The 24080-nt window shown below is 72.7% G+C and overlaps 8 non-coding genes and 15 pseudogenes across 8 annotated transcripts; all 23 read left to right on the top strand.

Annotated features, from left to right (window-relative positions):
• The first annotated feature begins 775 nt into the window (after positions 1–775).
• LOC133083887 (5S ribosomal RNA) lies at positions 776–894 on the top strand (annotated as a pseudogene).
• Positions 895–1804: 910 nt separating this feature from the next.
• LOC133083843 (5S ribosomal RNA) lies at positions 1805–1923 on the top strand. Its single transcript, XR_009699306.1, has one exon. It is a non-coding gene; the product is annotated as a 5S ribosomal RNA (ribosomal RNA).
• Positions 1924–2840: 917 nt separating this feature from the next.
• LOC133083862 (5S ribosomal RNA) lies at positions 2841–2959 on the top strand (annotated as a pseudogene).
• Positions 2960–3870: 911 nt separating this feature from the next.
• Positions 3871–3989, top strand: LOC133083888 (5S ribosomal RNA; annotated as a pseudogene).
• A 910-nt stretch (positions 3990–4899) lies between these two features.
• LOC133083844 (5S ribosomal RNA) lies at positions 4900–5018 on the top strand. The gene has a single exon (XR_009699307.1). It is a non-coding gene; the product is annotated as a 5S ribosomal RNA (ribosomal RNA).
• Positions 5019–5935: 917 nt separating this feature from the next.
• On the top strand, positions 5936–6054 carry LOC133083874 (5S ribosomal RNA; annotated as a pseudogene).
• Positions 6055–6965: 911 nt separating this feature from the next.
• On the top strand, positions 6966–7084 carry LOC133083889 (5S ribosomal RNA; annotated as a pseudogene).
• Positions 7085–7994: 910 nt separating this feature from the next.
• LOC133083845 (5S ribosomal RNA) lies at positions 7995–8113 on the top strand. Its single transcript, XR_009699308.1, has one exon. It is a non-coding gene; the product is annotated as a 5S ribosomal RNA (ribosomal RNA).
• A 917-nt stretch (positions 8114–9030) lies between these two features.
• LOC133083863 (5S ribosomal RNA) lies at positions 9031–9149 on the top strand (annotated as a pseudogene).
• A 911-nt stretch (positions 9150–10060) lies between these two features.
• On the top strand, positions 10061–10179 carry LOC133083890 (5S ribosomal RNA; annotated as a pseudogene).
• Positions 10180–11089: 910 nt separating this feature from the next.
• LOC133083846 (5S ribosomal RNA) lies at positions 11090–11208 on the top strand. Its single transcript, XR_009699309.1, has one exon. It is a non-coding gene; the product is annotated as a 5S ribosomal RNA (ribosomal RNA).
• Positions 11209–12125: 917 nt separating this feature from the next.
• Positions 12126–12244, top strand: LOC133083876 (5S ribosomal RNA; annotated as a pseudogene).
• Positions 12245–13155: 911 nt separating this feature from the next.
• Positions 13156–13274, top strand: LOC133083892 (5S ribosomal RNA; annotated as a pseudogene).
• Positions 13275–14184: 910 nt separating this feature from the next.
• Positions 14185–14303, top strand: LOC133083847 (5S ribosomal RNA). Its single transcript, XR_009699310.1, has one exon. It is a non-coding gene; the product is annotated as a 5S ribosomal RNA (ribosomal RNA).
• A 917-nt stretch (positions 14304–15220) lies between these two features.
• Positions 15221–15339, top strand: LOC133083877 (5S ribosomal RNA; annotated as a pseudogene).
• Positions 15340–16250: 911 nt separating this feature from the next.
• LOC133083836 (5S ribosomal RNA) lies at positions 16251–16369 on the top strand (annotated as a pseudogene).
• Positions 16370–17279: 910 nt separating this feature from the next.
• On the top strand, positions 17280–17398 carry LOC133083848 (5S ribosomal RNA). Its single transcript, XR_009699311.1, has one exon. It is a non-coding gene; the product is annotated as a 5S ribosomal RNA (ribosomal RNA).
• Positions 17399–18315: 917 nt separating this feature from the next.
• On the top strand, positions 18316–18434 carry LOC133083865 (5S ribosomal RNA; annotated as a pseudogene).
• Positions 18435–19345: 911 nt separating this feature from the next.
• LOC133083837 (5S ribosomal RNA) lies at positions 19346–19464 on the top strand (annotated as a pseudogene).
• A 910-nt stretch (positions 19465–20374) lies between these two features.
• Positions 20375–20493, top strand: LOC133083849 (5S ribosomal RNA). The gene has a single exon (XR_009699312.1). It is a non-coding gene; the product is annotated as a 5S ribosomal RNA (ribosomal RNA).
• A 917-nt stretch (positions 20494–21410) lies between these two features.
• LOC133083866 (5S ribosomal RNA) lies at positions 21411–21529 on the top strand (annotated as a pseudogene).
• Positions 21530–22440: 911 nt separating this feature from the next.
• On the top strand, positions 22441–22559 carry LOC133083838 (5S ribosomal RNA; annotated as a pseudogene).
• Positions 22560–23469: 910 nt separating this feature from the next.
• Positions 23470–23588, top strand: LOC133083850 (5S ribosomal RNA). Its single transcript, XR_009699313.1, has one exon. It is a non-coding gene; the product is annotated as a 5S ribosomal RNA (ribosomal RNA).
• The last annotated feature ends 492 nt before the right edge of the window (positions 23589–24080 follow it).

The following is a 24080-nucleotide window of genomic DNA, read 5'->3' on the forward strand; positions in this document are numbered from 1 at the left end:
GGCCTGGCCGGCCAGGCGGCCAGAAGGCGGCCCTGGAAGGCAGCCGCCACCCCAGCCGCTCCCGTGGTGGCTGGCCCGGACCCAGACTCCGCCGCAGGCCGGGGTGCCGTCCGTGCGGCCCACGAAGCCCTCGACCTGCACTTGGCCGCCCCCACCGGAGCCCAGCCGCGCCGCAGCCCCCTGTCTGCCCGTGTGTATCTCCACAGCTCCCTCCGGAAAAAGCCCACGCTCCGCCGTTTCGCCACGGCCGGGGGCGGGAGCGGGGGCGGGGGCTGGGACCGGTTCGCTGGGCTGGCTAGACACCAGGCGCCGGGTCCTGTGCTCGGCGGGTGGCGTGGGGGCAAGGGTGGCCTTGCTGGGGCTAAGGGGCCGTGCCGGCTCAATGGTGGCTCCCAGTGGGTTAAGGGCCGACTGCCGTCGGGCAGGAGGGCCGGCCAGGCCGTGGCTGGGCTGCGCCTAGCACTGTGTGGATTGACAGGGTGGGGAATGCACAAGGGACCGAGGGCCACAGGCCCTTAAGCCTCCGGGGCCAAGTCCTGTGAGCGTTGAGCGGCTCTGGGGCGGAGGGCCAAGCGCCTACAGGCCTGGAGGGTCCCGCCTGACCTGAGCTGCGAAGTCGCCCACAACTCCACCACCCCCGGGCCCTCGAGGCCTCCTGTCGCTTGCCTGGGCGGACGGCAGGGCCGCGCCGGAGAGGGTTGGCTGCCGGGCTGGCGGTGAGTCGCCAGCACCAGCGAAGCTAAGCCTCAAGAGGCACACCGTGGCCCCCGCTGCATTCTACGGCCACACCTCCCTGAACGCACCACACCTCGTCTGATCTCGGAAGCTAATCAGGGTCTGGCCTGTTTCGTACCTGGATGGGAGACCACATGGGAATACCGAGTGCTGTAGGCTTTTTTGCCTCCCGCTCCGCCTTGACATTTAGTGGCCCGCGGCCGAGGCCGCCTCCGCCCCCGCTGAGCACCGCTGCAGGCCTCACCTCCTCACGTCCCTCCCAACACAGCGCGCCGGAGGGATCGCTCCCCGCCGAGCTGGCTGGACATGCGGCCAGAATGCGGCCCTGGAAGGCAGCCGCCACCCCAGCCGCTCCCGTGGTGGCTGGCCCGGACCCAGACTCCGCCGCAGGCCGGGGTGCCGTCCGTGCGGCCCGCGAGGCCCTCGACCTGCACTTGGCCGCCCCCACCGGAGCCCAGCCGCGCCGCAGCCCCCTGTCTGCCCGTGTGTCTCTCCACAGCTCCCTCCGGAAAAAGCCCCCCCCTCCGCCGTTTCGCCACGGCCGGGGGCGGGAGCGGGGGCGGGGGCCGGGGCCGCTTCTCCGGGCCTGCCGGCCACCAGGGCCGGGGTCCTGTGCTCGGCGGGCGGCGTGGGGGCAAGGGGGGGCCTTGCTGGGGCTAAGGGGCCGTGCCCACTCCATGGTGGCTCCCAGTGGCTTCGGGCCAGCTGCTGCCCGGCCGGAGGGCCGGCCCGGCCGTGGCCGGGCTGCGCCTAACTCCGCGTGGGCGGGCAGGGGGGGATGCCCAAGGGACCGCGGCCGCCGGGCCCTGAAGCCTCCGGGGCCGCGTCCCTGTGAGCGTCGAGCGGGATCTGCGGCGGGGCGCCAAGCGCCGACGGGCCTGGAGCGTCCCGCCCGCCCTGGGCTGCGAGGTGGCCCACCACTCCGCCACCCCCGGGTCCCCGAGGCCTCCTGTCGCCTGCCTGGGCGGGCGGCAGGGCCCTGCCGGAGAGGGCTGGCCGCCGGCATGGCGGTAAGGCGCAGGCGCCAGCGAAGCTGGGCCTCAAGAGGCACCGCGCGGGCCCCTCCTGCGTCTACGGCCATACCACCCTGAACGCGCCCGATCTCGTCTGATCTCGGAAGCTAAGCAGGGTCGGGCCTGGTTAGTACTTGGATGGGAGACCGCCTGGGAATACCGGGTGCTGTAGGCTTTTTGCCTCCCGCTCCGCCTTCTCCTTTAGTCGCCCGCCGCCTCCGCCCCCGCCCCCGCCCCCGCCCCCGCCGGGCACCGCTGCAGGCCCCACCTCCTCCGGCCCCTCCCACCACAGCGCGCCAGAGGGGGCGCTCTCCGCCTGCCTGGCCGGCCAGGCGGCCAGAAGGCGGCCCTGGAAGGCAGCCGCATCCCAGCCGCTCCCGGGGTGGCTGGCCTGAACCCAGACTCCGCCTCAGGCCCGGGTGCCGGCCGTGCGGCCCGCGAGCCCCTTGACCTGCACCTGGCCGCCCCCACTAGCGCCCAGCCCCGGCGCAGCCACCTATCTGCCGGTGTGTCTCTCCACAGCTCCCTCCGGAAAAAGCCCCCCCTCCGCCGTTTCGCCACGGCCGAGTGCGGGAGCGGGGTCGTGGGCCAGGACTCGTTCTCCGAACCGGCCGACCACTAGGCACCGGGAACAGTGCTCGGCAGTTGGCGTGGATGCAAGTGTGGCCTTGCTGGCTGTAATGGGCCATGCCAACACAATGGTGGCTCCCAGTGGATTCGGGGCAACTGCCGTCGGGCAGGAGGGCCGGCCCGGCCACGGCTAGGTTGTGCCTAGCACTGCGTGAGTGGACAGGGTTGGTAATGCCCGAGGGACCTAGGGCCAAGGGACATTAAGCCTCCGGGGCCACGTCCTTGTGAGCATCAAGCGGGACCTGGGGCGGAGCGCCAAGCACCTACGGGCCTGGAGGATCCCGCCTGACCTGAGCTGCGAGGTCGCCCTTGACTATGCAACCCCTGGGTCCCTGAGGCCTCCTGTCGCCAGCCTGGGCGGGCGGCAGGGCCTTGCTGAAGAGGGCTGACCGCCGAGCAGGGAGCAAGTCGCCAGCACCAGCGAAGCAAAGCCTCAAGAGGCACCCCGTGGCCCCGGCTGCCCTCTAAGGCCATACCACCCTGAACGCGCCCCATCTCGTCTGATCGCGGAAGCTAAGCAGGGTCGGGCCTGGTTAGTACTTGGATGGGAGACCGCCTGGGAATACCGGGTGCTGTAGGCTTCTTGCCTCCCGCTCCGCCTTCTCCTTTAGTCGCCCGCCGCCTCCGCCGCCGCCCCCGCCCCCGCCGAGCAGCGCTGCAGGCCCCACCTCCTCCGGCCCCTCCCACCACAGCGCGCCAGAGGGGGCGCTCCGCGCCGGCCTGGCCGGCCAGGCGGCCAGAAGGCGGCCCTGGAAGGCAGCCGCCACCCCAGCCGCTCCCGTGGTGGCTGGCCCGGACCCAGACTCCGCCGCAGGCCGGGGTGCCGTCCGTGCGGCCCACGAAGCCCTCGACCTGCACTTGGCCGCCCCCACCGGAGCCCAGCCGCGCCGCAGCCCCCTGTCTGCCCGTGTGTATCTCCACAGCTCCCTCCGGAAAAAGCCCACCCTCCGCCGTTTCGCCACGGCCGGGGGCGGGAGCGGGGGCGGGGGCTGGGACCGGTTCGCTGGGCTGGCTAGACACCAGGCGCCGGGTCCTGTGCTCGGCGGGTGGCGTGGGGGCAAGGGTGGCCTTGCTGGGGCTAAGGGGCCGTGCCGGCTCAATGGTGGCTCCCAGTGGGTTAAGGGCCGACTGCCGTCGGGCAGGAGGGCCGGCCAGGCCGTGGCTGGGCTGCGCCTAGCACTGTGTGGATTGACAGGGTGGGGAATGCACAAGGGACCGAGGGCCACAGGCCCTTAAGCCTCCGGGGCCAAGTCCTGTGAGCGTTGAGCGGCTCTGGGGCGGAGGGCCAAGCGCCTACAGGCCTGGAGGGTCCCGCCTGACCTGAGCTGCGAAGTCGCCCACAACTCCACCACCCCCGGGCCCTCGAGGCCTCCTGTCGCTTGCCTGGGCGGACGGCAGGGCCGCGCCGGAGAGGGTTGGCTGCCGGGCTGGCGGTGAGTCGCCAGCACCAGCGAAGCTAAGCCTCAAGAGGCACACCGTGGCCCCCGCTGCATTCTACGGCCACACCTCCCTGAACGCACCACACCTCGTCTGATCTCGGAAGCTAATCAGGGTCTGGCCTGTTTCGTACCTGGATGGGAGACCACATGGGAATACCGAGTGCTGTAGGCTTTTTTGCCTCCCGCTCCGCCTTGACATTTAGTGGCCCGCGGCCGAGGCCGCCTCCGCCCCCGCTGAGCACCGCTGCAGGCCTCACCTCCTCACGTCCCTCCCAACACAGCGCGCCGGAGGGATCGCTCCCCGCCGAGCTGGCTGGACATGCGGCCAGAATGCGGCCCTGGAAGGCAGCCGCCACCCCAGCCGCTCCCGTGGTGGCTGGCCCGGACCCAGACTCCGCCGCAGGCCGGGGTGCCGTCCGTGCGGCCCGCGAGGCCCTCGACCTGCACTTGGCCGCCCCCACCGGAGCCCAGCCGCGCCGCAGCCCCCTGTCTGCCCGTGTGTCTCTCCACAGCTCCCTCCGGAAAAAGCCCCCCCCTCCGCCGTTTCGCCACGGCCGGGGGCGGGAGCGGGGGCGGGGGCCGGGGCCGCTTCTCCGGGCCTGCCGGCCACCAGGGCCGGGGTCCTGTGCTCGGCGGGCGGCGTGGGGGCAAGGGGGGGCCTTGCTGGGGCTAAGGGGCCGTGCCCACTCCATGGTGGCTCCCAGTGGCTTCGGGCCAGCTGCTGCCCGGCCGGAGGGCCGGCCCGGCCGTGGCCGGGCTGCGCCTAACTCCGCGTGGGCGGGCAGGGGGGGATGCCCAAGGGACCGCGGACGCCGGGCCCTGAAGCCTCCGGGGCCGCGTCCCTGTGAGCGTCGAGCGGGATCTGCGGCGGGGCGCCAAGCGCCGACGGGCCTGGAGCGTCCCGCCCGCCCTGGGCTGCGAGGTGGCCCACCACTCCGCCACCCCCGGGTCCCCGAGGCCTCCTGTCGCCTGCCTGGGCGGGCGGCAGGGCCCTGCCGGAGAGGGCTGGCCGCCGGCATGGCGGTAAGGTGCAGGCGCCAGCGAAGCTGGGCCTCAAGAGGCACCGCGCGGGCCCCTCCTGCGTCTACGGCCATACCACCCTGAACGCGCCCGATCTCGTCTGATCTCGGAAGCTAAGCAGGGTCGGGCCTGGTTAGTACTTGGATGGGAGACCGCCTGGGAATACCGGGTGCTGTAGGCTTTTTGCCTCCCGCTCCGCCTTCTCCTTTAGTCGCCCGCCGCCTCCGCCCCCGCCCCCGCCCCCGCCCCCGCCGGGCACCGCTGCAGGCCCCACCTCCTCCGGCCCCTCCCACCACAGCGCGCCAGAGGGGGCGCTCTCCGCCTGCCTGGCCGGCCAGGCGGCCAGAAGGCGGCCCTGGAAGGCAGCCGCATCCCAGCCGCTCCCGGGGTGGCTGGCCTGAACCCAGACTCCGCCTCAGGCCCGGGTGCCGGCCGTGCGGCCCGCGAGCCCCTTGACCTGCACCTGGCCGCCCCCACTAGCGCCCAGCCCCGGCGCAGCCACCTATCTGCCGGTGTGTCTCTCCACAGCTCCCTCCGGAAAAAGCCCCCCCTCCGCCGTTTCGCCACGGCCGAGTGCGGGAGCGGGGTCGTGGGCCAGGACTCGTTCTCCGAACCGGCCGACCACTAGGCACCGGGAACAGTGCTCGGCAGTTGGCGTGGATGCAAGTGTGGCCTTGCTGGCTGTAATGGGCCATGCCAACACAATGGTGGCTCCCAGTGGATTCGGGGCAACTGCCGTCGGGCAGGAGGGCCGGCCCGGCCACGGCTAGGTTGTGCCTAGCACTGCGTGAGTGGACAGGGTTGGTAATGCCCGAGGGACCTAGGGCCAAGGGACATTAAGCCTCCGGGGCCACGTCCTTGTGAGCATCAAGCGGGACCTGGGGCGGAGCGCCAAGCACCTACGGGCCTGGAGGATCCCGCCTGACCTGAGCTGCGAGGTCGCCCTTGACTATGCAACCCCTGGGTCCCTGAGGCCTCCTGTCGCCAGCCTGGGCGGGCGGCAGGGCCTTGCTGAAGAGGGCTGACCGCCGAGCAGGGAGCAAGTCGCCAGCACCAGCGAAGCAAAGCCTCAAGAGGCACCCCGTGGCCCCGGCTGCCCTCTAAGGCCATACCACCCTGAACGTGCCCCATCTCGTCTGATCGCGGAAGCTAAGCAGGGTCGGGCCTGGTTAGTACTTGGATGGGAGACCGCCTGGGAATACCGGGTGCTGTAGGCTTTTTGCCTCCCGCTCCGCCTTCTCCTTTAGTCGCCCGCCGCCTCCGCCGCCGCCCCCGCCCCCGCCGAGCAGCGCTGCAGGCCCCACCTCCTCCGGCCCCTCCCACCACAGCGCGCCAGAGGGGGCGCTCCGCGCCGGCCTGGCCGGCCAGGCGGCCAGAAGGCGGCCCTGGAAGGCAGCCGCCACCCCAGCCGCTCCCGTGGTGGCTGGCCCGGACCCAGACTCCGCCGCAGGCCGGGGTGCCGTCCGTGCGGCCCACGAAGCCCTCGACCTGCACTTGGCCGCCCCCACCGGAGCCCAGCCGCGCCGCAGCCCCCTGTCTGCCCGTGTGTATCTCCACAGCTCCCTCCGGAAAAAGCCCACGCTCCGCCGTTTCGCCACGGCCGGGGGCGGGAGCGGGGGCGGGGGCTGGGACCGGTTCGCTGGGCTGGCTAGACACCAGGCGCCGGGTCCTGTGCTCGGCGGGTGGCGTGGGGGCAAGGGTGGCCTTGCTGGGGCTAAGGGGCCGTGCCGGCTCAATGGTGGCTCCCAGTGGGTTAAGGGCCGACTGCCGTCGGGCAGGAGGGCCGGCCAGGCCGTGGCTGGGCTGCGCCTAGCACTGTGTGGATTGACAGGGTGGGGAATGCACAAGGGACCGAGGGCCACAGGCCCTTAAGCCTCCGGGGCCAAGTCCTGTGAGCGTTGAGCGGCTCTGGGGCGGAGGGCCAAGCGCCTACAGGCCTGGAGGGTCCCGCCTGACCTGAGCTGCGAAGTCGCCCACAACTCCACCACCCCCGGGCCCTCGAGGCCTCCTGTCGCTTGCCTGGGCGGACGGCAGGGCCGCGCCGGAGAGGGTTGGCTGCCGGGCTGGCGGTGAGTCGCCAGCACCAGCGAAGCTAAGCCTCAAGAGGCACACCGTGGCCCCCGCTGCATTCTACGGCCACACCTCCCTGAACGCACCACACCTCGTCTGATCTCGGAAGCTAATCAGGGTCTGGCCTGTTTCGTACCTGGATGGGAGACCACATGGGAATACCGAGTGCTGTAGGCTTTTTTGCCTCCCGCTCCGCCTTGACATTTAGTGGCCCGCGGCCGAGGCCGCCTCCGCCCCCGCTGAGCACCGCTGCAGGCCTCACCTCCTCACGTCCCTCCCAACACAGCGCGCCGGAGGGATCGCTCCCCGCCGAGCTGGCTGGACATGCGGCCAGAATGCGGCCCTGGAAGGCAGCCGCCACCCCAGCCGCTCCCGTGGTGGCTGGCCCGGACCCAGACTCCGCCGCAGGCCGGGGTGCCGTCCGTGCGGCCCGCGAGGCCCTCGACCTGCACTTGGCCGCCCCCACCGGAGCCCAGCCGCGCCGCAGCCCCCTGTCTGCCCGTGTGTCTCTCCACAGCTCCCTCCGGAAAAAGCCCCCCCCTCCGCCGTTTCGCCACGGCCGGGGGCGGGAGCGGGGGCGGGGGCCGGGGCCGCTTCTCCGGGCCTGCCGGCCACCAGGGCCGGGGTCCTGTGCTCGGCGGGCGGCGTGGGGGCAAGGGGGGGCCTTGCTGGGGCTAAGGGGCCGTGCCCACTCCATGGTGGCTCCCAGTGGCTTCGGGCCAGCTGCTGCCCGGCCGGAGGGCCGGCCCGGCCGTGGCCGGGCTGCGCCTAACTCCGCGTGGGCGGGCAGGGGGGGATGCCCAAGGGACCGCGGCCGCCGGGCCCTGAAGCCTCCGGGGCCGCGTCCCTGTGAGCGTCGAGCGGGATCTGCGGCGGGGCGCCAAGCGCCGACGGGCCTGGAGCGTCCCGCCCGCCCTGGGCTGCGAGGTGGCCCACCACTCCGCCACCCCCGGGTCCCCGAGGCCTCCTGTCGCCTGCCTGGGCGGGCGGCAGGGCCCTGCCGGAGAGGGCTGGCCGCCGGCATGGCGGTAAGGCGCAGGCGCCAGCGAAGCTGGGCCTCAAGAGGCACCGCGCGGGCCCCTCCTGCGTCTACGGCCATACCACCCTGAACGCGCCCGATCTCGTCTGATCTCGGAAGCTAAGCAGGGTCGGGCCTGGTTAGTACTTGGATGGGAGACCGCCTGGGAATACCGGGTGCTGTAGGCTTTTTGCCTCCCGCTCCGCCTTCTCCTTTAGTCGCCCGCCGCCTCCGCCCCCGCCCCCGCCCCCGCCCCCGCCGGGCACCGCTGCAGGCCCCACCTCCTCCGGCCCCTCCCACCACAGCGCGCCAGAGGGGGCGCTCTCCGCCTGCCTGGCCGGCCAGGCGGCCAGAAGGCGGCCCTGGAAGGCAGCCGCATCCCAGCCGCTCCCGGGGTGGCTGGCCTGAACCCAGACTCCGCCTCAGGCCCGGGTGCCGGCCGTGCGGCCCGCGAGCCCCTTGACCTGCACCTGGCCGCCCCCACTAGCGCCCAGCCCCGGCGCAGCCACCTATCTGCCGGTGTGTCTCTCCACAGCTCCCTCCGGAAAAAGCCCCCCCTCCGCCGTTTCGCCACGGCCGAGTGCGGGAGCGGGGTCGTGGGCCAGGACTCGTTCTCCGAACCGGCCGACCACTAGGCACCGGGAACAGTGCTCGGCAGTTGGCGTGGATGCAAGTGTGGCCTTGCTGGCTGTAATGGGCCATGCCAACACAATGGTGGCTCCCAGTGGATTCGGGGCAACTGCCGTCGGGCAGGAGGGCCGGCCCGGCCACGGCTAGGTTGTGCCTAGCACTGCGTGAGTGGACAGGGTTGGTAATGCCCGAGGGACCTAGGGCCAAGGGACATTAAGCCTCCGGGGCCACGTCCTTGTGAGCATCAAGCGGGACCTGGGGCGGAGCGCCAAGCACCTACGGGCCTGGAGGATCCCGCCTGACCTGAGCTGCGAGGTCGCCCTTGACTATGCAACCCCTGGGTCCCTGAGGCCTCCTGTCGCCAGCCTGGGCGGGCGGCAGGGCCTTGCTGAAGAGGGCTGACCGCCGAGCAGGGAGCAAGTCGCCAGCACCAGCGAAGCAAAGCCTCAAGAGGCACCCCGTGGCCCCGGCTGCCCTCTAAGGCCATACCACCCTGAACGCGCCCCATCTCGTCTGATCGCGGAAGCTAAGCAGGGTCGGGCCTGGTTAGTACTTGGATGGGAGACCGCCTGGGAATACCGGGTGCTGTAGGCTTCTTGCCTCCCGCTCCGCCTTCTCCTTTAGTCGCCCGCCGCCTCCGCCGCCGCCCCCGCCCCCGCCGAGCAGCGCTGCAGGCCCCACCTCCTCCGGCCCCTCCCACCACAGCGCGCCAGAGGGGGCGCTCCGCGCCGGCCTGGCCGGCCAGGCGGCCAGAAGGCGGCCCTGGAAGGCAGCCGCCACCCCAGCCGCTCCCGTGGTGGCTGGCCCGGACCCAGACTCCGCCGCAGGCCGGGGTGCCGTCCGTGCGGCCCACGAAGCCCTCGACCTGCACTTGGCCGCCCCCACCGGAGCCCAGCCGCGCCGCAGCCCCCTGTCTGCCCGTGTGTATCTCCACAGCTCCCTCCGGAAAAAGCCCACGCTCCGCCGTTTCGCCACGGCCGGGGGCGGGAGCGGGGGCGGGGGCTGGGACCGGTTCGCTGGGCTGGCTAGACACCAGGCGCCGGGTCCTGTGCTCGGCGGGTGGCGTGGGGGCAAGGGTGGCCTTGCTGGGGCTAAGGGGCCGTGCCGGCTCAATGGTGGCTCCCAGTGGGTTAAGGGCCGACTGCCGTCGGGCAGGAGGGCCGGCCAGGCCGTGGCTGGGCTGCGCCTAGCACTGTGTGGATTGACAGGGTGGGGAATGCACAAGGGACCGAGGGCCACAGGCCCTTAAGCCTCCGGGGCCAAGTCCTGTGAGCGTTGAGCGGCTCTGGGGCGGAGGGCCAAGCGCCTACAGGCCTGGAGGGTCCCGCCTGACCTGAGCTGCGAAGTCGCCCACAACTCCACCACCCCCGGGCCCTCGAGGCCTCCTGTCGCTTGCCTGGGCGGACGGCAGGGCCGCGCCGGAGAGGGTTGGCTGCCGGGCTGGCGGTGAGTCGCCAGCACCAGCGAAGCTAAGCCTCAAGAGGCACACCGTGGCCCCCGCTGCATTCTACGGCCACACCTCCCTGAACGCACCACACCTCGTCTGATCTCGGAAGCTAATCAGGGTCTGGCCTGTTTCGTACCTGGATGGGAGACCACATGGGAATACCGAGTGCTGTAGGCTTTTTTGCCTCCCGCTCCGCCTTGACATTTAGTGGCCCGCGGCCGAGGCCGCCTCCGCCCCCGCTGAGCACCGCTGCAGGCCTCACCTCCTCACGTCCCTCCCAACACAGCGCGCCGGAGGGATCGCTCCCCGCCGAGCTGGCTGGACATGCGGCCAGAATGCGGCCCTGGAAGGCAGCCGCCACCCCAGCCGCTCCCGTGGTGGCTGGCCCGGACCCAGACTCCGCCGCAGGCCGGGGTGCCGTCCGTGCGGCCCGCGAGGCCCTCGACCTGCACTTGGCCGCCCCCACCGGAGCCCAGCCGCGCCGCAGCCCCCTGTCTGCCCGTGTGTCTCTCCACAGCTCCCTCCGGAAAAAGCCCCCCCCTCCGCCGTTTCGCCACGGCCGGGGGCGGGAGCGGGGGCGGGGGCCGGGGCCGCTTCTCCGGGCCTGCCGGCCACCAGGGCCGGGGTCCTGTGCTCGGCGGGCGGCGTGGGGGCAAGGGGGGGCCTTGCTGGGGCTAAGGGGCCGTGCCCACTCCATGGTGGCTCCCAGTGGCTTCGGGCCAGCTGCTGCCCGGCCGGAGGGCCGGCCCGGCCGTGGCCGGGCTGCGCCTAACTCCGCGTGGGCGGGCAGGGGGGGATGCCCAAGGGACCGCGGCCGCCGGGCCCTGAAGCCTCCGGGGCCGCGTCCCTGTGAGCGTCGAGCGGGATCTGCGGCGGGGCGCCAAGCGCCGACGGGCCTGGAGCGTCCCGCCCGCCCTGGGCTGCGAGGTGGCCCACCACTCCGCCACCCCCGGGTCCCCGAGGCCTCCTGTCGCCTGCCTGGGCGGGCGGCAGGGCCCTGCCGGAGAGGGCTGGCCGCCGGCATGGCGGTAAGGCGCAGGCGCCAGCGAAGCTGGGCCTCAAGAGGCACCGCGCGGGCCCCTCCTGCGTCTACGGCCATACCACCCTGAACGCGCCCGATCTCGTCTGATCTCGGAAGCTAAGCAGGGTCGGGCCTGGTTAGTACTTGGATGGGAGACCGCCTGGGAATACCGGGTGCTGTAGGCTTTTTGCCTCCCGCTCCGCCTTCTCCTTTAGTCGCCCGCCGCCTCCGCCCCCGCCCCCGCCCCCGCCCCCGCCGGGCACCGCTGCAGGCCCCACCTCCTCCGGCCCCTCCCACCACAGCGCGCCAGAGGGGGCGCTCTCCGCCTGCCTGGCCGGCCAGGCGGCCAGAAGGCGGCCCTGGAAGGCAGCCGCATCCCAGCCGCTCCCGGGGTGGCTGGCCTGAACCCAGACTCCGCCTCAGGCCCGGGTGCCGGCCGTGCGGCCCGCGAGCCCCTTGACCTGCACCTGGCCGCCCCCACTAGCGCCCAGCCCCGGCGCAGCCACCTATCTGCCGGTGTGTCTCTCCACAGCTCCCTCCGGAAAAAGCCCCCCCTCCGCCGTTTCGCCACGGCCGAGTGCGGGAGCGGGGTCGTGGGCCAGGACTCGTTCTCCGAACCGGCCGACCACTAGGCACCGGGAACAGTGCTCGGCAGTTGGCGTGGATGCAAGTGTGGCCTTGCTGGCTGTAATGGGCCATGCCAACACAATGGTGGCTCCCAGTGGATTCGGGGCAACTGCCGTCGGGCAGGAGGGCCGGCCCGGCCACGGCTAGGTTGTGCCTAGCACTGCGTGAGTGGACAGGGTTGGTAATGCCCGAGGGACCTAGGGCCAAGGGACATTAAGCCTCCGGGGCCACGTCCTTGTGAGCATCAAGCGGGACCTGGGGCGGAGCGCCAAGCACCTACGGGCCTGGAGGATCCCGCCTGACCTGAGCTGCGAGGTCGCCCTTGACTATGCAACCCCTGGGTCCCTGAGGCCTCCTGTCGCCAGCCTGGGCGGGCGGCAGGGCCTTGCTGAAGAGGGCTGACCGCCGAGCAGGGAGCAAGTCGCCAGCACCAGCGAAGCAAAGCCTCAAGAGGCACCCCGTGGCCCCGGCTGCCCTCTAAGGCCATACCACCCTGAACGTGCCCCATCTCGTCTGATCGCGGAAGCTAAGCAGGGTCGGGCCTGGTTAGTACTTGGATGGGAGACCGCCTGGGAATACCGGGTGCTGTAGGCTTTTTGCCTCCCGCTCCGCCTTCTCCTTTAGTCGCCCGCCGCCTCCGCCGCCGCCCCCGCCCCCGCCGAGCAGCGCTGCAGGCCCCACCTCCTCCGGCCCCTCCCACCACAGCGCGCCAGAGGGGGCGCTCCGCGCCGGCCTGGCCGGCCAGGCGGCCAGAAGGCGGCCCTGGAAGGCAGCCGCCACCCCAGCCGCTCCCGTGGTGGCTGGCCCGGACCCAGACTCCGCCGCAGGCCGGGGTGCCGTCCGTGCGGCCCACGAAGCCCTCGACCTGCACTTGGCCGCCCCCACCGGAGCCCAGCCGCGCCGCAGCCCCCTGTCTGCCCGTGTGTATCTCCACAGCTCCCTCCGGAAAAAGCCCACGCTCCGCCGTTTCGCCACGGCCGGGGGCGGGAGCGGGGGCGGGGGCTGGGACCGGTTCGCTGGGCTGGCTAGACACCAGGCGCCGGGTCCTGTGCTCGGCGGGTGGCGTGGGGGCAAGGGTGGCCTTGCTGGGGCTAAGGGGCCGTGCCGGCTCAATGGTGGCTCCCAGTGGGTTAAGGGCCGACTGCCGTCGGGCAGGAGGGCCGGCCAGGCCGTGGCTGGGCTGCGCCTAGCACTGTGTGGATTGACAGGGTGGGGAATGCACAAGGGACCGAGGGCCACAGGCCCTTAAGCCTCCGGGGCCAAGTCCTGTGAGCGTTGAGCGGCTCTGGGGCGGAGGGCCAAGCGCCTACAGGCCTGGAGGGTCCCGCCTGACCTGAGCTGCGAAGTCGCCCACAACTCCACCACCCCCGGGCCCTCGAGGCCTCCTGTCGCTTGCCTGGGCGGACGGCAGGGCCGCGCCGGAGAGGGTTGGCTGCCGGGCTGGCGGTGAGTCGCCAGCACCAGCGAAGCTAAGCCTCAAGAGGCACACCGTGGCCCCCGCTGCATTCTACGGCCACACCTCCCTGAACGCACCACACCTCGTCTGATCTCGGAAGCTAATCAGGGTCTGGCCTGTTTCGTACCTGGATGGGAGACCACATGGGAATACCGAGTGCTGTAGGCTTTTTTGCCTCCCGCTCCGCCTTGACATTTAGTGGCCCGCGGCCGAGGCCGCCTCCGCCCCCGCTGAGCACCGCTGCAGGCCTCACCTCCTCACGTCCCTCCCAACACAGCGCGCCGGAGGGATCGCTCCCCGCCGAGCTGGCTGGACATGCGGCCAGAATGCGGCCCTGGAAGGCAGCCGCCACCCCAGCCGCTCCCGTGGTGGCTGGCCCGGACCCAGACTCCGCCGCAGGCCGGGGTGCCGTCCGTGCGGCCCGCGAGGCCCTCGACCTGCACTTGGCCGCCCCCACCGGAGCCCAGCCGCGCCGCAGCCCCCTGTCTGCCCGTGTGTCTCTCCACAGCTCCCTCCGGAAAAAGCCCCCCCCTCCGCCGTTTCGCCACGGCCGGGGGCGGGAGCGGGGGCGGGGGCCGGGGCCGCTTCTCCGGGCCTGCCGGCCACCAGGGCCGGGGTCCTGTGCTCGGCGGGCGGCGTGGGGGCAAGGGGGGGCCTTGCTGGGGCTAAGGGGCCGTGCCCACTCCATGGTGGCTCCCAGTGGCTTCGGGCCAGCTGCTGCCCGGCCGGAGGGCCGGCCCGGCCGTGGCCGGGCTGCGCCTAACTCCGCGTGGGCGGGCAGGGGGGGATGCCCAAGGGACCGCGGCCGCCGGGCCCTGAAGCCTCCGGGGCCGCGTCCCTGTGAGCGTCGAGCGGGATCTGCGGCGGGGCGCCAAGCGCCGACGGGCCTGGAGCGTCCCGCCCGCCCTGGGCTGCGAGGTGGCCCACCACTCCGCCACCCCCGGGTCCCCGAGGCCTCCTGTCGCCTGCCTGGGCGGGCGGCAGGGCCCTGCCGGAGAGGGCTGGCCGCCGGCATGGCGGTAAGGCGCAGGCGCCAGCGAAGCTGGGCCTCAAGAGGCACCGCGCGGGCCCCTCCTGCGTCTACGGCCATACCACCCTGAACGCGCCCGATCTCGTCTGATCTCGGAAGCTAAGCAGGGTCGGGCCTGGTTAGTACTTGGATGGGAGACCGCCTGGGAATACCGGGTGCTGTAGGCTTTTTGCCTCCCGCTCCGCCTTCTCCTTTAGTCGCCCGCCGCCTCCGCCCCCGCCCCCGCCCCCGCCCCCGCCGGGCACCGCTGCAGGCCCCACCTCCTCCGGCCCCTCCCACCACAGCGCGCCAGAGGGGGCGCTCTCCGCCTGCCTGGCCGGCCAGGCGGCCAGAAGGCGGCCCTGGAAGGCAGCCGCATCCCAGCCGCTCCCGGGGTGGCTGGCCTGAACCCAGACTCCGCCTCAGGCCCGGGTGCCGGCCGTGCGGCCCGCGAGCCCCTTGACCTGCACCTGGCCGCCCCCACTAGCGCCCAGCCCCGGCGCAGCCACCTATCTGCCGGTGTGTCTCTCCACAGCTCCCTCCGGAAAAAGCCCCCCCTCCGCCGTTTCGCCACGGCCGAGTGCGGGAGCGGGGTCGTGGGCCAGGACTCGTTCTCCGAACCGGCCGACCACTAGGCACCGGGAACAGTGCTCGGCAGTTGGCGTGGATGCAAGTGTGGCCTTGCTGGCTGTAATGGGCCATGCCAACACAATGGTGGCTCCCAGTGGATTCGGGGCAACTGCCGTCGGGCAGGAGGGCCGGCCCGGCCACGGCTAGGTTGTGCCTAGCACTGCGTGAGTGGACAGGGTTGGTAATGCCCGAGGGACCTAGGGCCAAGGGACATTAAGCCTCCGGGGCCACGTCCTTGTGAGCATCAAGCGGGACCTGGGGCGGAGCGCCAAGCACCTACGGGCCTGGAGGATCCCGCCTGACCTGAGCTGCGAGGTCGCCCTTGACTATGCAACCCCTGGGTCCCTGAGGCCTCCTGTCGCCAGCCTGGGCGGGCGGCAGGGCCTTGCTGAAGAGGGCTGACCGCCGAGCAGGGAGCAAGTCGCCAGCACCAGCGAAGCAAAGCCTCAAGAGGCACCCCGTGGCCCCGGCTGCCCTCTAAGGCCATACCACCCTGAACGTGCCCCATCTCGTCTGATCGCGGAAGCTAAGCAGGGTCGGGCCTGGTTAGTACTTGGATGGGAGACCGCCTGGGAATACCGGGTGCTGTAGGCTTTTTGCCTCCCGCTCCGCCTTCTCCTTTAGTCGCCCGCCGCCTCCGCCGCCGCCCCCGCCCCCGCCGAGCAGCGCTGCAGGCCCCACCTCCTCCGGCCCCTCCCACCACAGCGCGCCAGAGGGGGCGCTCCGCGCCGGCCTGGCCGGCCAGGCGGCCAGAAGGCGGCCCTGGAAGGCAGCCGCCACCCCAGCCGCTCCCGTGGTGGCTGGCCCGGACCCAGACTCCGCCGCAGGCCGGGGTGCCGTCCGTGCGGCCCACGAAGCCCTCGACCTGCACTTGGCCGCCCCCACCGGAGCCCAGCCGCGCCGCAGCCCCCTGTCTGCCCGTGTGTATCTCCACAGCTCCCTCCGGAAAAAGCCCACCCTCCGCCGTTTCGCCACGGCCGGGGGCGGGAGCGGGGGCGGGGGCTGGGACCGGTTCGCTGGGCTGGCTAGACACCAGGCGCCGGGTCCTGTGCTCGGCGGGTGGCGTGGGGGCAAGGGTGGCCTTGCTGGGGCTAAGGGGCCGTGCCGGCTCAATGGTGGCTCCCAGTGGGTTAAGGGCCGACTGCCGTCGGGCAGGAGGGCCGGCCAGGCCGTGGCTGGGCTGCGCCTAGCACTGTGTGGATTGACAGGGTGGGGAATGCACAAGGGACCGAGGGCCACAGGCCCTTAAGCCTCCGGGGCCAAGTCCTGTGAGCGTTGAGCGGCTCTGGGGCGGAGGGCCAAGCGCCTACAGGCCTGGAGGGTCCCGCCTGACCTGAGCTGCGAAGTCGCCCACAACTCCACCACCCCCGGGCCCTCGAGGCCTCCTGTCGCTTGCCTGGGCGGACGGCAGGGCCGCGCCGGAGAGGGTTGGCTGCCGGGCTGGCGGTGAGTCGCCAGCACCAGCGAAGCTAAGCCTCAAGAGGCACACCGTGGCCCCCGCTGCATTCTACGGCCACACCTCCCTGAACGCACCACACCTCGTCTGATCTCGGAAGCTAATCAGGGTCTGGCCTGTTTCGTACCTGGATGGGAGACCACATGGGAATACCGAGTGCTGTAGGCTTTTTTGCCTCCCGCTCCGCCTTGACATTTAGTGGCCCGCGGCCGAGGCCGCCTCCGCCCCCGCTGAGCACCGCTGCAGGCCTCACCTCCTCACGTCCCTCCCAACACAGCGCGCCGGAGGGATCGCTCCCCGCCGAGCTGGCTGGACATGCGGCCAGAATGCGGCCCTGGAAGGCAGCCGCCACCCCAGCCGCTCCCGTGGTGGCTGGCCCGGACCCAGACTCCGCCGCAGGCCGGGGTGCCGTCCGTGCGGCCCGCGAGGCCCTCGACCTGCACTTGGCCGCCCCCACCGGAGCCCAGCCGCGCCGCAGCCCCCTGTCTGCCCGTGTGTCTCTCCACAGCTCCCTCCGGAAAAAGCCCCCCCCTCCGCCGTTTCGCCACGGCCGGGGGCGGGAGCGGGGGCGGGGGCCGGGGCCGCTTCTCCGGGCCTGCCGGCCACCAGGGCCGGGGTCCTGTGCTCGGCGGGCGGCGTGGGGGCAAGGGGGGGCCTTGCTGGGGCTAAGGGGCCGTGCCCACTCCATGGTGGCTCCCAGTGGCTTCGGGCCAGCTGCTGCCCGGCCGGAGGGCCGGCCCGGCCGTGGCCGGGCTGCGCCTAACTCCGCGTGGGCGGGCAGGGGGGGATGCCCAAGGGACCGCGGCCGCCGGGCCCTGAAGCCTCCGGGGCCGCGTCCCTGTGAGCGTCGAGTGGGATCTGCGGCGGGGCGCCAAGCGCCGACGGGCCTGGAGCGTCCCGCCCGCCCTGGGCTGCGAGGTGGCCCACCACTCCGCCACCCCCGGGTCCCCGAGGCCTCCTGTCGCCTGCCTGGGCGGGCGGCAGGGCCCTGCCGGAGAGGGCTGGCCGCCGGCATGGCGGTAAGGCGCAGGCGCCAGCGAAGCTGGGCCTCAAGAGGCACCGCGCGGGCCCCTCCTGCGTCTACGGCCATACCACCCTGAACGCGCCCGATCTCGTCTGATCTCGGAAGCTAAGCAGGGTCGGGCCTGGTTAGTACTTGGATGGGAGACCGCCTGGGAATACCGGGTGCTGTAGGCTTTTTGCCTCCCGCTCCGCCTTCTCCTTTAGTCGCCCGCCGCCTCCGCCCCCGCCCCCGCCCCCGCCCCCGCCGGGCACCGCTGCAGGCCCCACCTCCTCCGGCCCCTCCCACCACAGCGCGCCAGAGGGGGCGCTCTCCGCCTGCCTGGCCGGCCAGGCGGCCAGAAGGCGGCCCTGGAAGGCAGCCGCATCCCAGCCGCTCCCGGGGTGGCTGGCCTGAACCCAGACTCCGCCTCAGGCCCGGGTGCCGGCCGTGCGGCCCGCGAGCCCCTTGACCTGCACCTGGCCGCCCCCACTAGCGCCCAGCCCCGGCGCAGCCACCTATCTGCCGGTGTGTCTCTCCACAGCTCCCTCCGGAAAAAGCCCCCCCTCCGCCGTTTCGCCACGGCCGAGTGCGGGAGCGGGGTCGTGGGCCAGGACTCGTTCTCCGAACCGGCCGACCACTAGGCACCGGGAACAGTGCTCGGCAGTTGGCGTGGATGCAAGTGTGGCCTTGCTGGCTGTAATGGGCCATGCCAACACAATGGTGGCTCCCAGTGGATTCGGGGCAACTGCCGTCGGGCAGGAGGGCCGGCCCGGCCACGGCTAGGTTGTGCCTAGCACTGCGTGAGTGGACAGGGTTGGTAATGCCCGAGGGACCTAGGGCCAAGGGACATTAAGCCTCCGGGGCCACGTCCTTGTGAGCATCAAGCGGGACCTGGGGCGGAGCGCCAAGCACCTACGGGCCTGGAGGATCCCGCCTGACCTGAGCTGCGAGGTCGCCCTTGACTATGCAACCCCTGGGTCCCTGAGGCCTCCTGTCGCCAGCCTGGGCGGGCGGCAGGGCCTTGCTGAAGAGGGCTGACCGCCGAGCAGGGAGCAAGTCGCCAGCACCAGCGAAGCAAAGCCTCAAGAGGCACCCCGTGGCCCCGGCTGCCCTCTAAGGCCATACCACCCTGAACGCGCCCCATCTCGTCTGATCGCGGAAGCTAAGCAGGGTCGGGCCTGGTTAGTACTTGGATGGGAGACCGCCTGGGAATACCGGGTGCTGTAGGCTTTTTGCCTCCCGCTCCGCCTTCTCCTTTAGTCGCCCGCCGCCTCCGCCGCCGCCCCCGCCCCCGCCGAGCAGCGCTGCAGGCCCCACCTCCTCCGGCCCCTCCCACCACAGCGCGCCAGAGGGGGCGCTCCGCGCCGGCCTGGCCGGCCAGGCGGCCAGAAGGCGGCCCTGGAAGGCAGCCGCCACCCCAGCCGCTCCCGTGGTGGCTGGCCCGGACCCAGACTCCGCCGCAGGCCGGGGTGCCGTCCGTGCGGCCCACGAAGCCCTCGACCTGCACTTGGCCGCCCCCACCGGAGCCCAGCCGCGCCGCAGCCCCCTGTCTGCCCGTGTGTATCTCCACAGCTCCCTCCGGAAAAAGCCCACGCTCCGCCGTTTCGCCACGGCCGGGGGCGGGAGCGGGGGCGGGGGCTGGGACCGGTTCGCTGGGCTGGCTAGACACCAGGCGCCGGGTCCTGTGCTCGGCGGGTGGCGTGGGGGCAAGGGTGGCCTTGCTGGGGCTAAGGGGCCGTGCCGGCTCAATGGTGGCTCCCAGTGGGTTAAGGGCCGACTGCCGTCGGGCAGGAGGGCCGGCCAGGCCGTGGCTGGGCTGCGCCTAGCACTGTGTGGATTGACAGGGTGGGGAATGCACAAGGGACCGAGGGCCACAGGCCCTTAAGCCTCCGGGGCCAAGTCCTGTGAGCGTTGAGCGGCTCTGGGGCGGAGGGCCAAGCGCCTACAGGCCTGGAGGGTCCCGCCTGACCTGAGCTGCGAAGTCGCCCACAACTCCACCACCCCCGGGCCCTCGAGGCCTCCTGTCGCTTGCCTGGGCGGACGGCAGGGCCGCGCCGGAGAGGGTTGGCTGCCGGGCTGGCGGTGAGTCGCCAGCACCAGCGAAGCTAAGCCTCAAGAGGCACACCGTGGCCCCCGCTGCATTCTACGGCCACACCTCCCTGAACGCACCACACCTCGTCTGATCTCGGAAGCTAATCAGGGTCTGGCCTGTTTCGTACCTGGATGGGAGACCACATGGGAATACCGAGTGCTGTAGGCTTTTTTGCCTCCCGCTCCGCCTTGACATTTAGTGGCCCGCGGCCGAGGCCGCCTCCGCCCCCGCTGAGCACCGCTGCAGGCCTCACCTCCTCACGTCCCTCCCAACACAGCGCGCCGGAGGGATCGCTCCCCGCCGAGCTGGCTGGACATGCGGCCAGAATGCGGCCCTGGAAGGCAGCCGCCACCCCAGCCGCTCCCGTGGTGGCTGGCCCGGACCCAGACTCCGCCGCAGGCCGGGGTGCCGTCCGTGCGGCCCGCGAGGCCCTCGACCTGCACTTGGCCGCCCCCACCGGAGCCCAGCCGCGCCGCAGCCCCCTGTCTGCCCGTGTGTCTCTCCACAGCTCCCTCCGGAAAAAGCCCCCCCCTCCGCCGTTTCGCCACGGCCGGGGGCGGGAGCGGGGGCGGGGGCCGGGGCCGCTTCTCCGGGCCTGCCGGCCACCAGGGCCGGGGTCCTGTGCTCGGCGGGCGGCGTGGGGGCAAGGGGGGGCCTTGCTGGGGCTAAGGGGCCGTGCCCACTCCATGGTGGCTCCCAGTGGCTTCGGGCCAGCTGCTGCCCGGCCGGAGGGCCGGCCCGGCCGTGGCCGGGCTGCGCCTAACTCCGCGTGGGCGGGCAGGGGGGGATGCCCAAGGGACCGCGGCCGCCGGGCCCTGAAGCCTCCGGGGCCGCGTCCCTGTGAGCGTCGAGCGGGATCTGCGGCGGGGCGCCAAGCGCCGACGGGCCTGGAGCGTCCCGCCCGCCCTGGGCTGCGAGGTGGCCCACCACTCCGCCACCCCCGGGTCCCCGAGGCCTCCTGTCGCCTGCCTGGGCGGGCGGCAGGGCCCTGCCGGAGAGGGCTGGCCGCCGGCATGGCGGTAAGGCGCAGGCGCCAGCGAAGCTGGGCCTCAAGAGGCACCGCGCGGGCCCCTCCTGCGTCTACGGCCATACCACCCTGAACGCGCCCGATCTCGTCTGATCTCGGAAGCTAAGCAGGGTCGGGCCTGGTTAGTACTTGGATGGGAGACCGCCTGGGAATACCGGGTGCTGTAGGCTTTTTGCCTCCCGCTCCGCCTTCTCCTTTAGTCGCCCGCCGCCTCCGCCCCCGCCCCCGCCCCCGCCCCCGCCGGGCACCGCTGCAGGCCCCACCTCCTCCGGCCCCTCCCACCACAGCGCGCCAGAGGGGGCGCTCTCCGCCTGCCTGGCCGGCCAGGCGGCCAGAAGGCGGCCCTGGAAGGCAGCCGCATCCCAGCCGCTCCCGGGGTGGCTGGCCTGAACCCAGACTCCGCCTCAGGCCCGGGTGCCGGCCGTGCGGCCCGCGAGCCCCTTGACCTGCACCTGGCCGCCCCCACTAGCGCCCAGCCCCGGCGCAGCCACCTATCTGCCGGTGTGTCTCTCCACAGCTCCCTCCGGAAAAAGCCCCCCCTCCGCCGTTTCGCCACGGCCGAGTGCGGGAGCGGGGTCGTGGGCCAGGACTCGTTCTCCGAACCGGCCGACCACTAGGCACCGGGAACAGTGCTCGGCAGTTGGCGTGGATGCAAGTGTGGCCTTGCTGGCTGTAATGGGCCATGCCAACACAATGGTGGCTCCCAGTGGATTCGGGGCAACTGCCGTCGGGCAGGAGGGCCGGCCCGGCCACGGCTAGGTTGTGCCTAGCACTGCGTGAGTGGACAGGGTTGGTAATGCCCGAGGGACCTAGGGCCAAGGGACATTAAGCCTCCGGGGCCACGTCCTTGTGAGCATCAAGCGGGACCTGGGGCGGAGCGCCAAGCACCTACGGGCCTGGAGGATCCCGCCTGACCTGAGCTGCGAGGTCGCCCTTGACTATGCAACCCCTGGGTCCCTGAGGCCTCCTGTCGCCAGCCTGGGCGGGCGGCAGGGCCTTGCTGAAGAGGGCTGACCGCCGAGCAGGGAGCAAGTCGCCAGCACCAGCGAAGCAAAGCCTCAAGAGGCACCCCGTGGCCCCGGCTGCCCTCTAAGGCCATACCACCCTGAACGCGCCCCATCTCGTCTGATCGCGGAAGCTAAGCAGGGTCGGGCCTGGTTAGTACTTGGATGGGAGACCGCCTGGGAATACCGGGTGCTGTAGGCTTTTTGCCTCCCGCTCCGCCTTCTCCTTTAGTCGCCCGCCGCCTCCGCCGCCGCCCCCGCCCCCGCCGAGCAGCGCTGCAGGCCCCACCTCCTCCGGCCCCTCCCACCACAGCGCGCCAGAGGGGGCGCTCCGCGCCGGCCTGGCCGGCCAGGCGGCCAGAAGGCGGCCCTGGAAGGCAGCCGCCACCCCAGCCGCTCCCGTGGTGGCTGGCCCGGACCCAGACTCCGCCGCAGGCCGGGGTGCCGTCCGTGCGGCCCACGAAGCCCTCGACCTGCACTTGGCCGCCCCCACCGGAGCCCAGCCGCGCCGCAGCCCCCTGTCTGCCCGTGTGTATCTCCACAGCTCCCTCCGGAAAAAGCCCACGCTCCGCCGTTTCGCCACGGCCGGGGGCGGGAGCGGGGGCGGGGGCTGGGACCGGTTCGCTGGGCTGGCTAGACACCAGGCGCCGGGTCCTGTGCTCGGCGGGTGGCGTGGGGGCAAGGGTGGCCTTGCTGGGGCTAAGGGGCCGTGCCGGCTCAATGGTGGCTCCCAGTGGGTTAAGGGCCGACTGCCGTCGGGCAGGAGGGCCGGCCAGGCCGTGGCTGGGCTGCGCCTAGCACTGTGTGGATTGACAGGGTGGGGAATGCACAAGGGACCGAGGGCCACAGGCCCTTAAGCCTCCGGGGCCAAGTCCTGTGAGCGTTGAGCGGCTCTGGGGCGGAGGGCCAAGCGCCTACAGGCCTGGAGGGTCCCGCCTGACCTGAGCTGCGAAGTCGCCCACAACTCCACCACCCCCGGGCCCTCGAGGCCTCCTGTCGCTTGCCTGGGCGGACGGCAGGGCCGCGCCGGAGAGGGTTGGCTGCCGGGCTGGCGGTGAGTCGCCAGCACCAGCGAAGCTAAGCCTCAAGAGGCACACCGTGGCCCCCGCTGCATTCTACGGCCACACCTCCCTGAACGCACCACACCTCGTCTGATCTCGGAAGCTAATCAGGGTCTGGCCTGTTTCGTACCTGGATGGGAGACCACATGGGAATACCGAGTGCTGTAGGCTTTTTTGCCTCCCGCTCCGCCTTGACATTTAGTGGCCCGCGGCCGAGGCCGCCTCCGCCCCCGCTGAGCACCGCTGCAGGCCTCACCTCCTCACGTCCCTCCCAACACAGCGCGCCGGAGGGATCGCTCCCCGCCGAGCTGGCTGGACATGCGGCCAGAATGCGGCCCTGGAAGGCAGCCGCCACCCCAGCCGCTCCCGTGGTGGCTGGCCCGGACCCAGACTCCGCCGCAGGCCGGGGTGCCGTCCGTGCGGCCCGCGAGGCCCTCGACCTGCACTTGGCCGCCCCCACCGGAGCCCAGCCGCGCCGCAGCCCCCTGTCTGCCCGTGTGTCTCTCCACAGCTCCCTCCGGAAAAAGCCCCCCCCTCCGCCGTTTCGCCACGGCCGGGGGCGGGAGCGGGGGCGGGGGCCGGGGCCGCTTCTCCGGGCCTGCCGGCCACCAGGGCCGGGGTCCTGTGCTCGGCGGGCGGCGTGGGGGCAAGGGGGGGCCTTGCTGGGGCTAAGGGGCCGTGCCCACTCCATGGTGGCTCCCAGTGGCTTCGGGCCAGCTGCTGCCCGGCCGGAGGGCCGGCCCGGCCGTGGCCGGGCTGCGCCTAACTCCGCGTGGGCGGGCAGGGGGGGATGCCCAAGGGACCGCGGCCGCCGGGCCCTGAAGCCTCCGGGGCCGCGTCCCTGTGAGCGTCGAGCGGGATCTGCGGCGGGGCGCCAAGCGCCGACGGGCCTGGAGCGTCCCGCCCGCCCTGGGCTGCGAGGTGGCCCACCACTCCGCCACCCCCGGGTCCCCGAGGCCTCCTGTCGCCTGCCTGGGCGGGCGGCAGGGCCCTGCCGGAGAGGGCTGGCCGCCGGCATGGCGGTAAGGCGCAGGCGCCAGCGAAGCTGGGCCTCAAGAGGCACCGCGCGGGCCCCTCCTGCGTCTACGGCCATACCACCCTGAACGCGCCCGATCTCGTCTGATCTCGGAAGCTAAGCAGGGTCGGGCCTGGTTAGTACTTGGATGGGAGACCGCCTGGGAATACCGGGTGCTGTAGGCTTTTTGCCTCCCGCTCCGCCTTCTCCTTTAGTCGCCCGCCGCCTCCGCCCCCGCCCCCGCCCCCGCCCCCGCCGGGCACCGCTGCAGGCCCCACCTCCTCCGGCCCCTCCCACCACAGCGCGCCAGAGGGGGCGCTCTCCGCCTGCCTGGCCGGCCAGGCGGCCAGAAGGCGGCCCTGGAAGGCAGCCGCATCCCAGCCGCTCCCGGGGTGGCTGGCCTGAACCCAGACTCCGCCTCAGGCCCGGGTGCCGGCCGTGCGGCCCGCGAGCCCCTTGACCTGCACCTGGCCGCCCCCACTAGCGCCCAGCCCCGGCGCAGCCACCTATCTGCCGGTGTGTCTCTCCACAGCTCCCTCCGGAAAAAGCCCCCCCTCCGCCGTTTCGCCACGGCCGAGTGCGGGAGCGGGGTCGTGGGCCAGGACTCGTTCTCCGAACCGGCCGACCACTAGGCACCGGGAACAGTGCTCGGCAGTTGGCGTGGATGCAAGTGTGGC

This window comes from Eubalaena glacialis, unplaced genomic scaffold, assembly GCF_028564815.1.
Source record: "Eubalaena glacialis isolate mEubGla1 unplaced genomic scaffold, mEubGla1.1.hap2.+ XY scaffold_797, whole genome shotgun sequence".
Lineage (NCBI taxonomy): Eukaryota > Metazoa > Chordata > Mammalia > Artiodactyla > Balaenidae > Eubalaena > Eubalaena glacialis.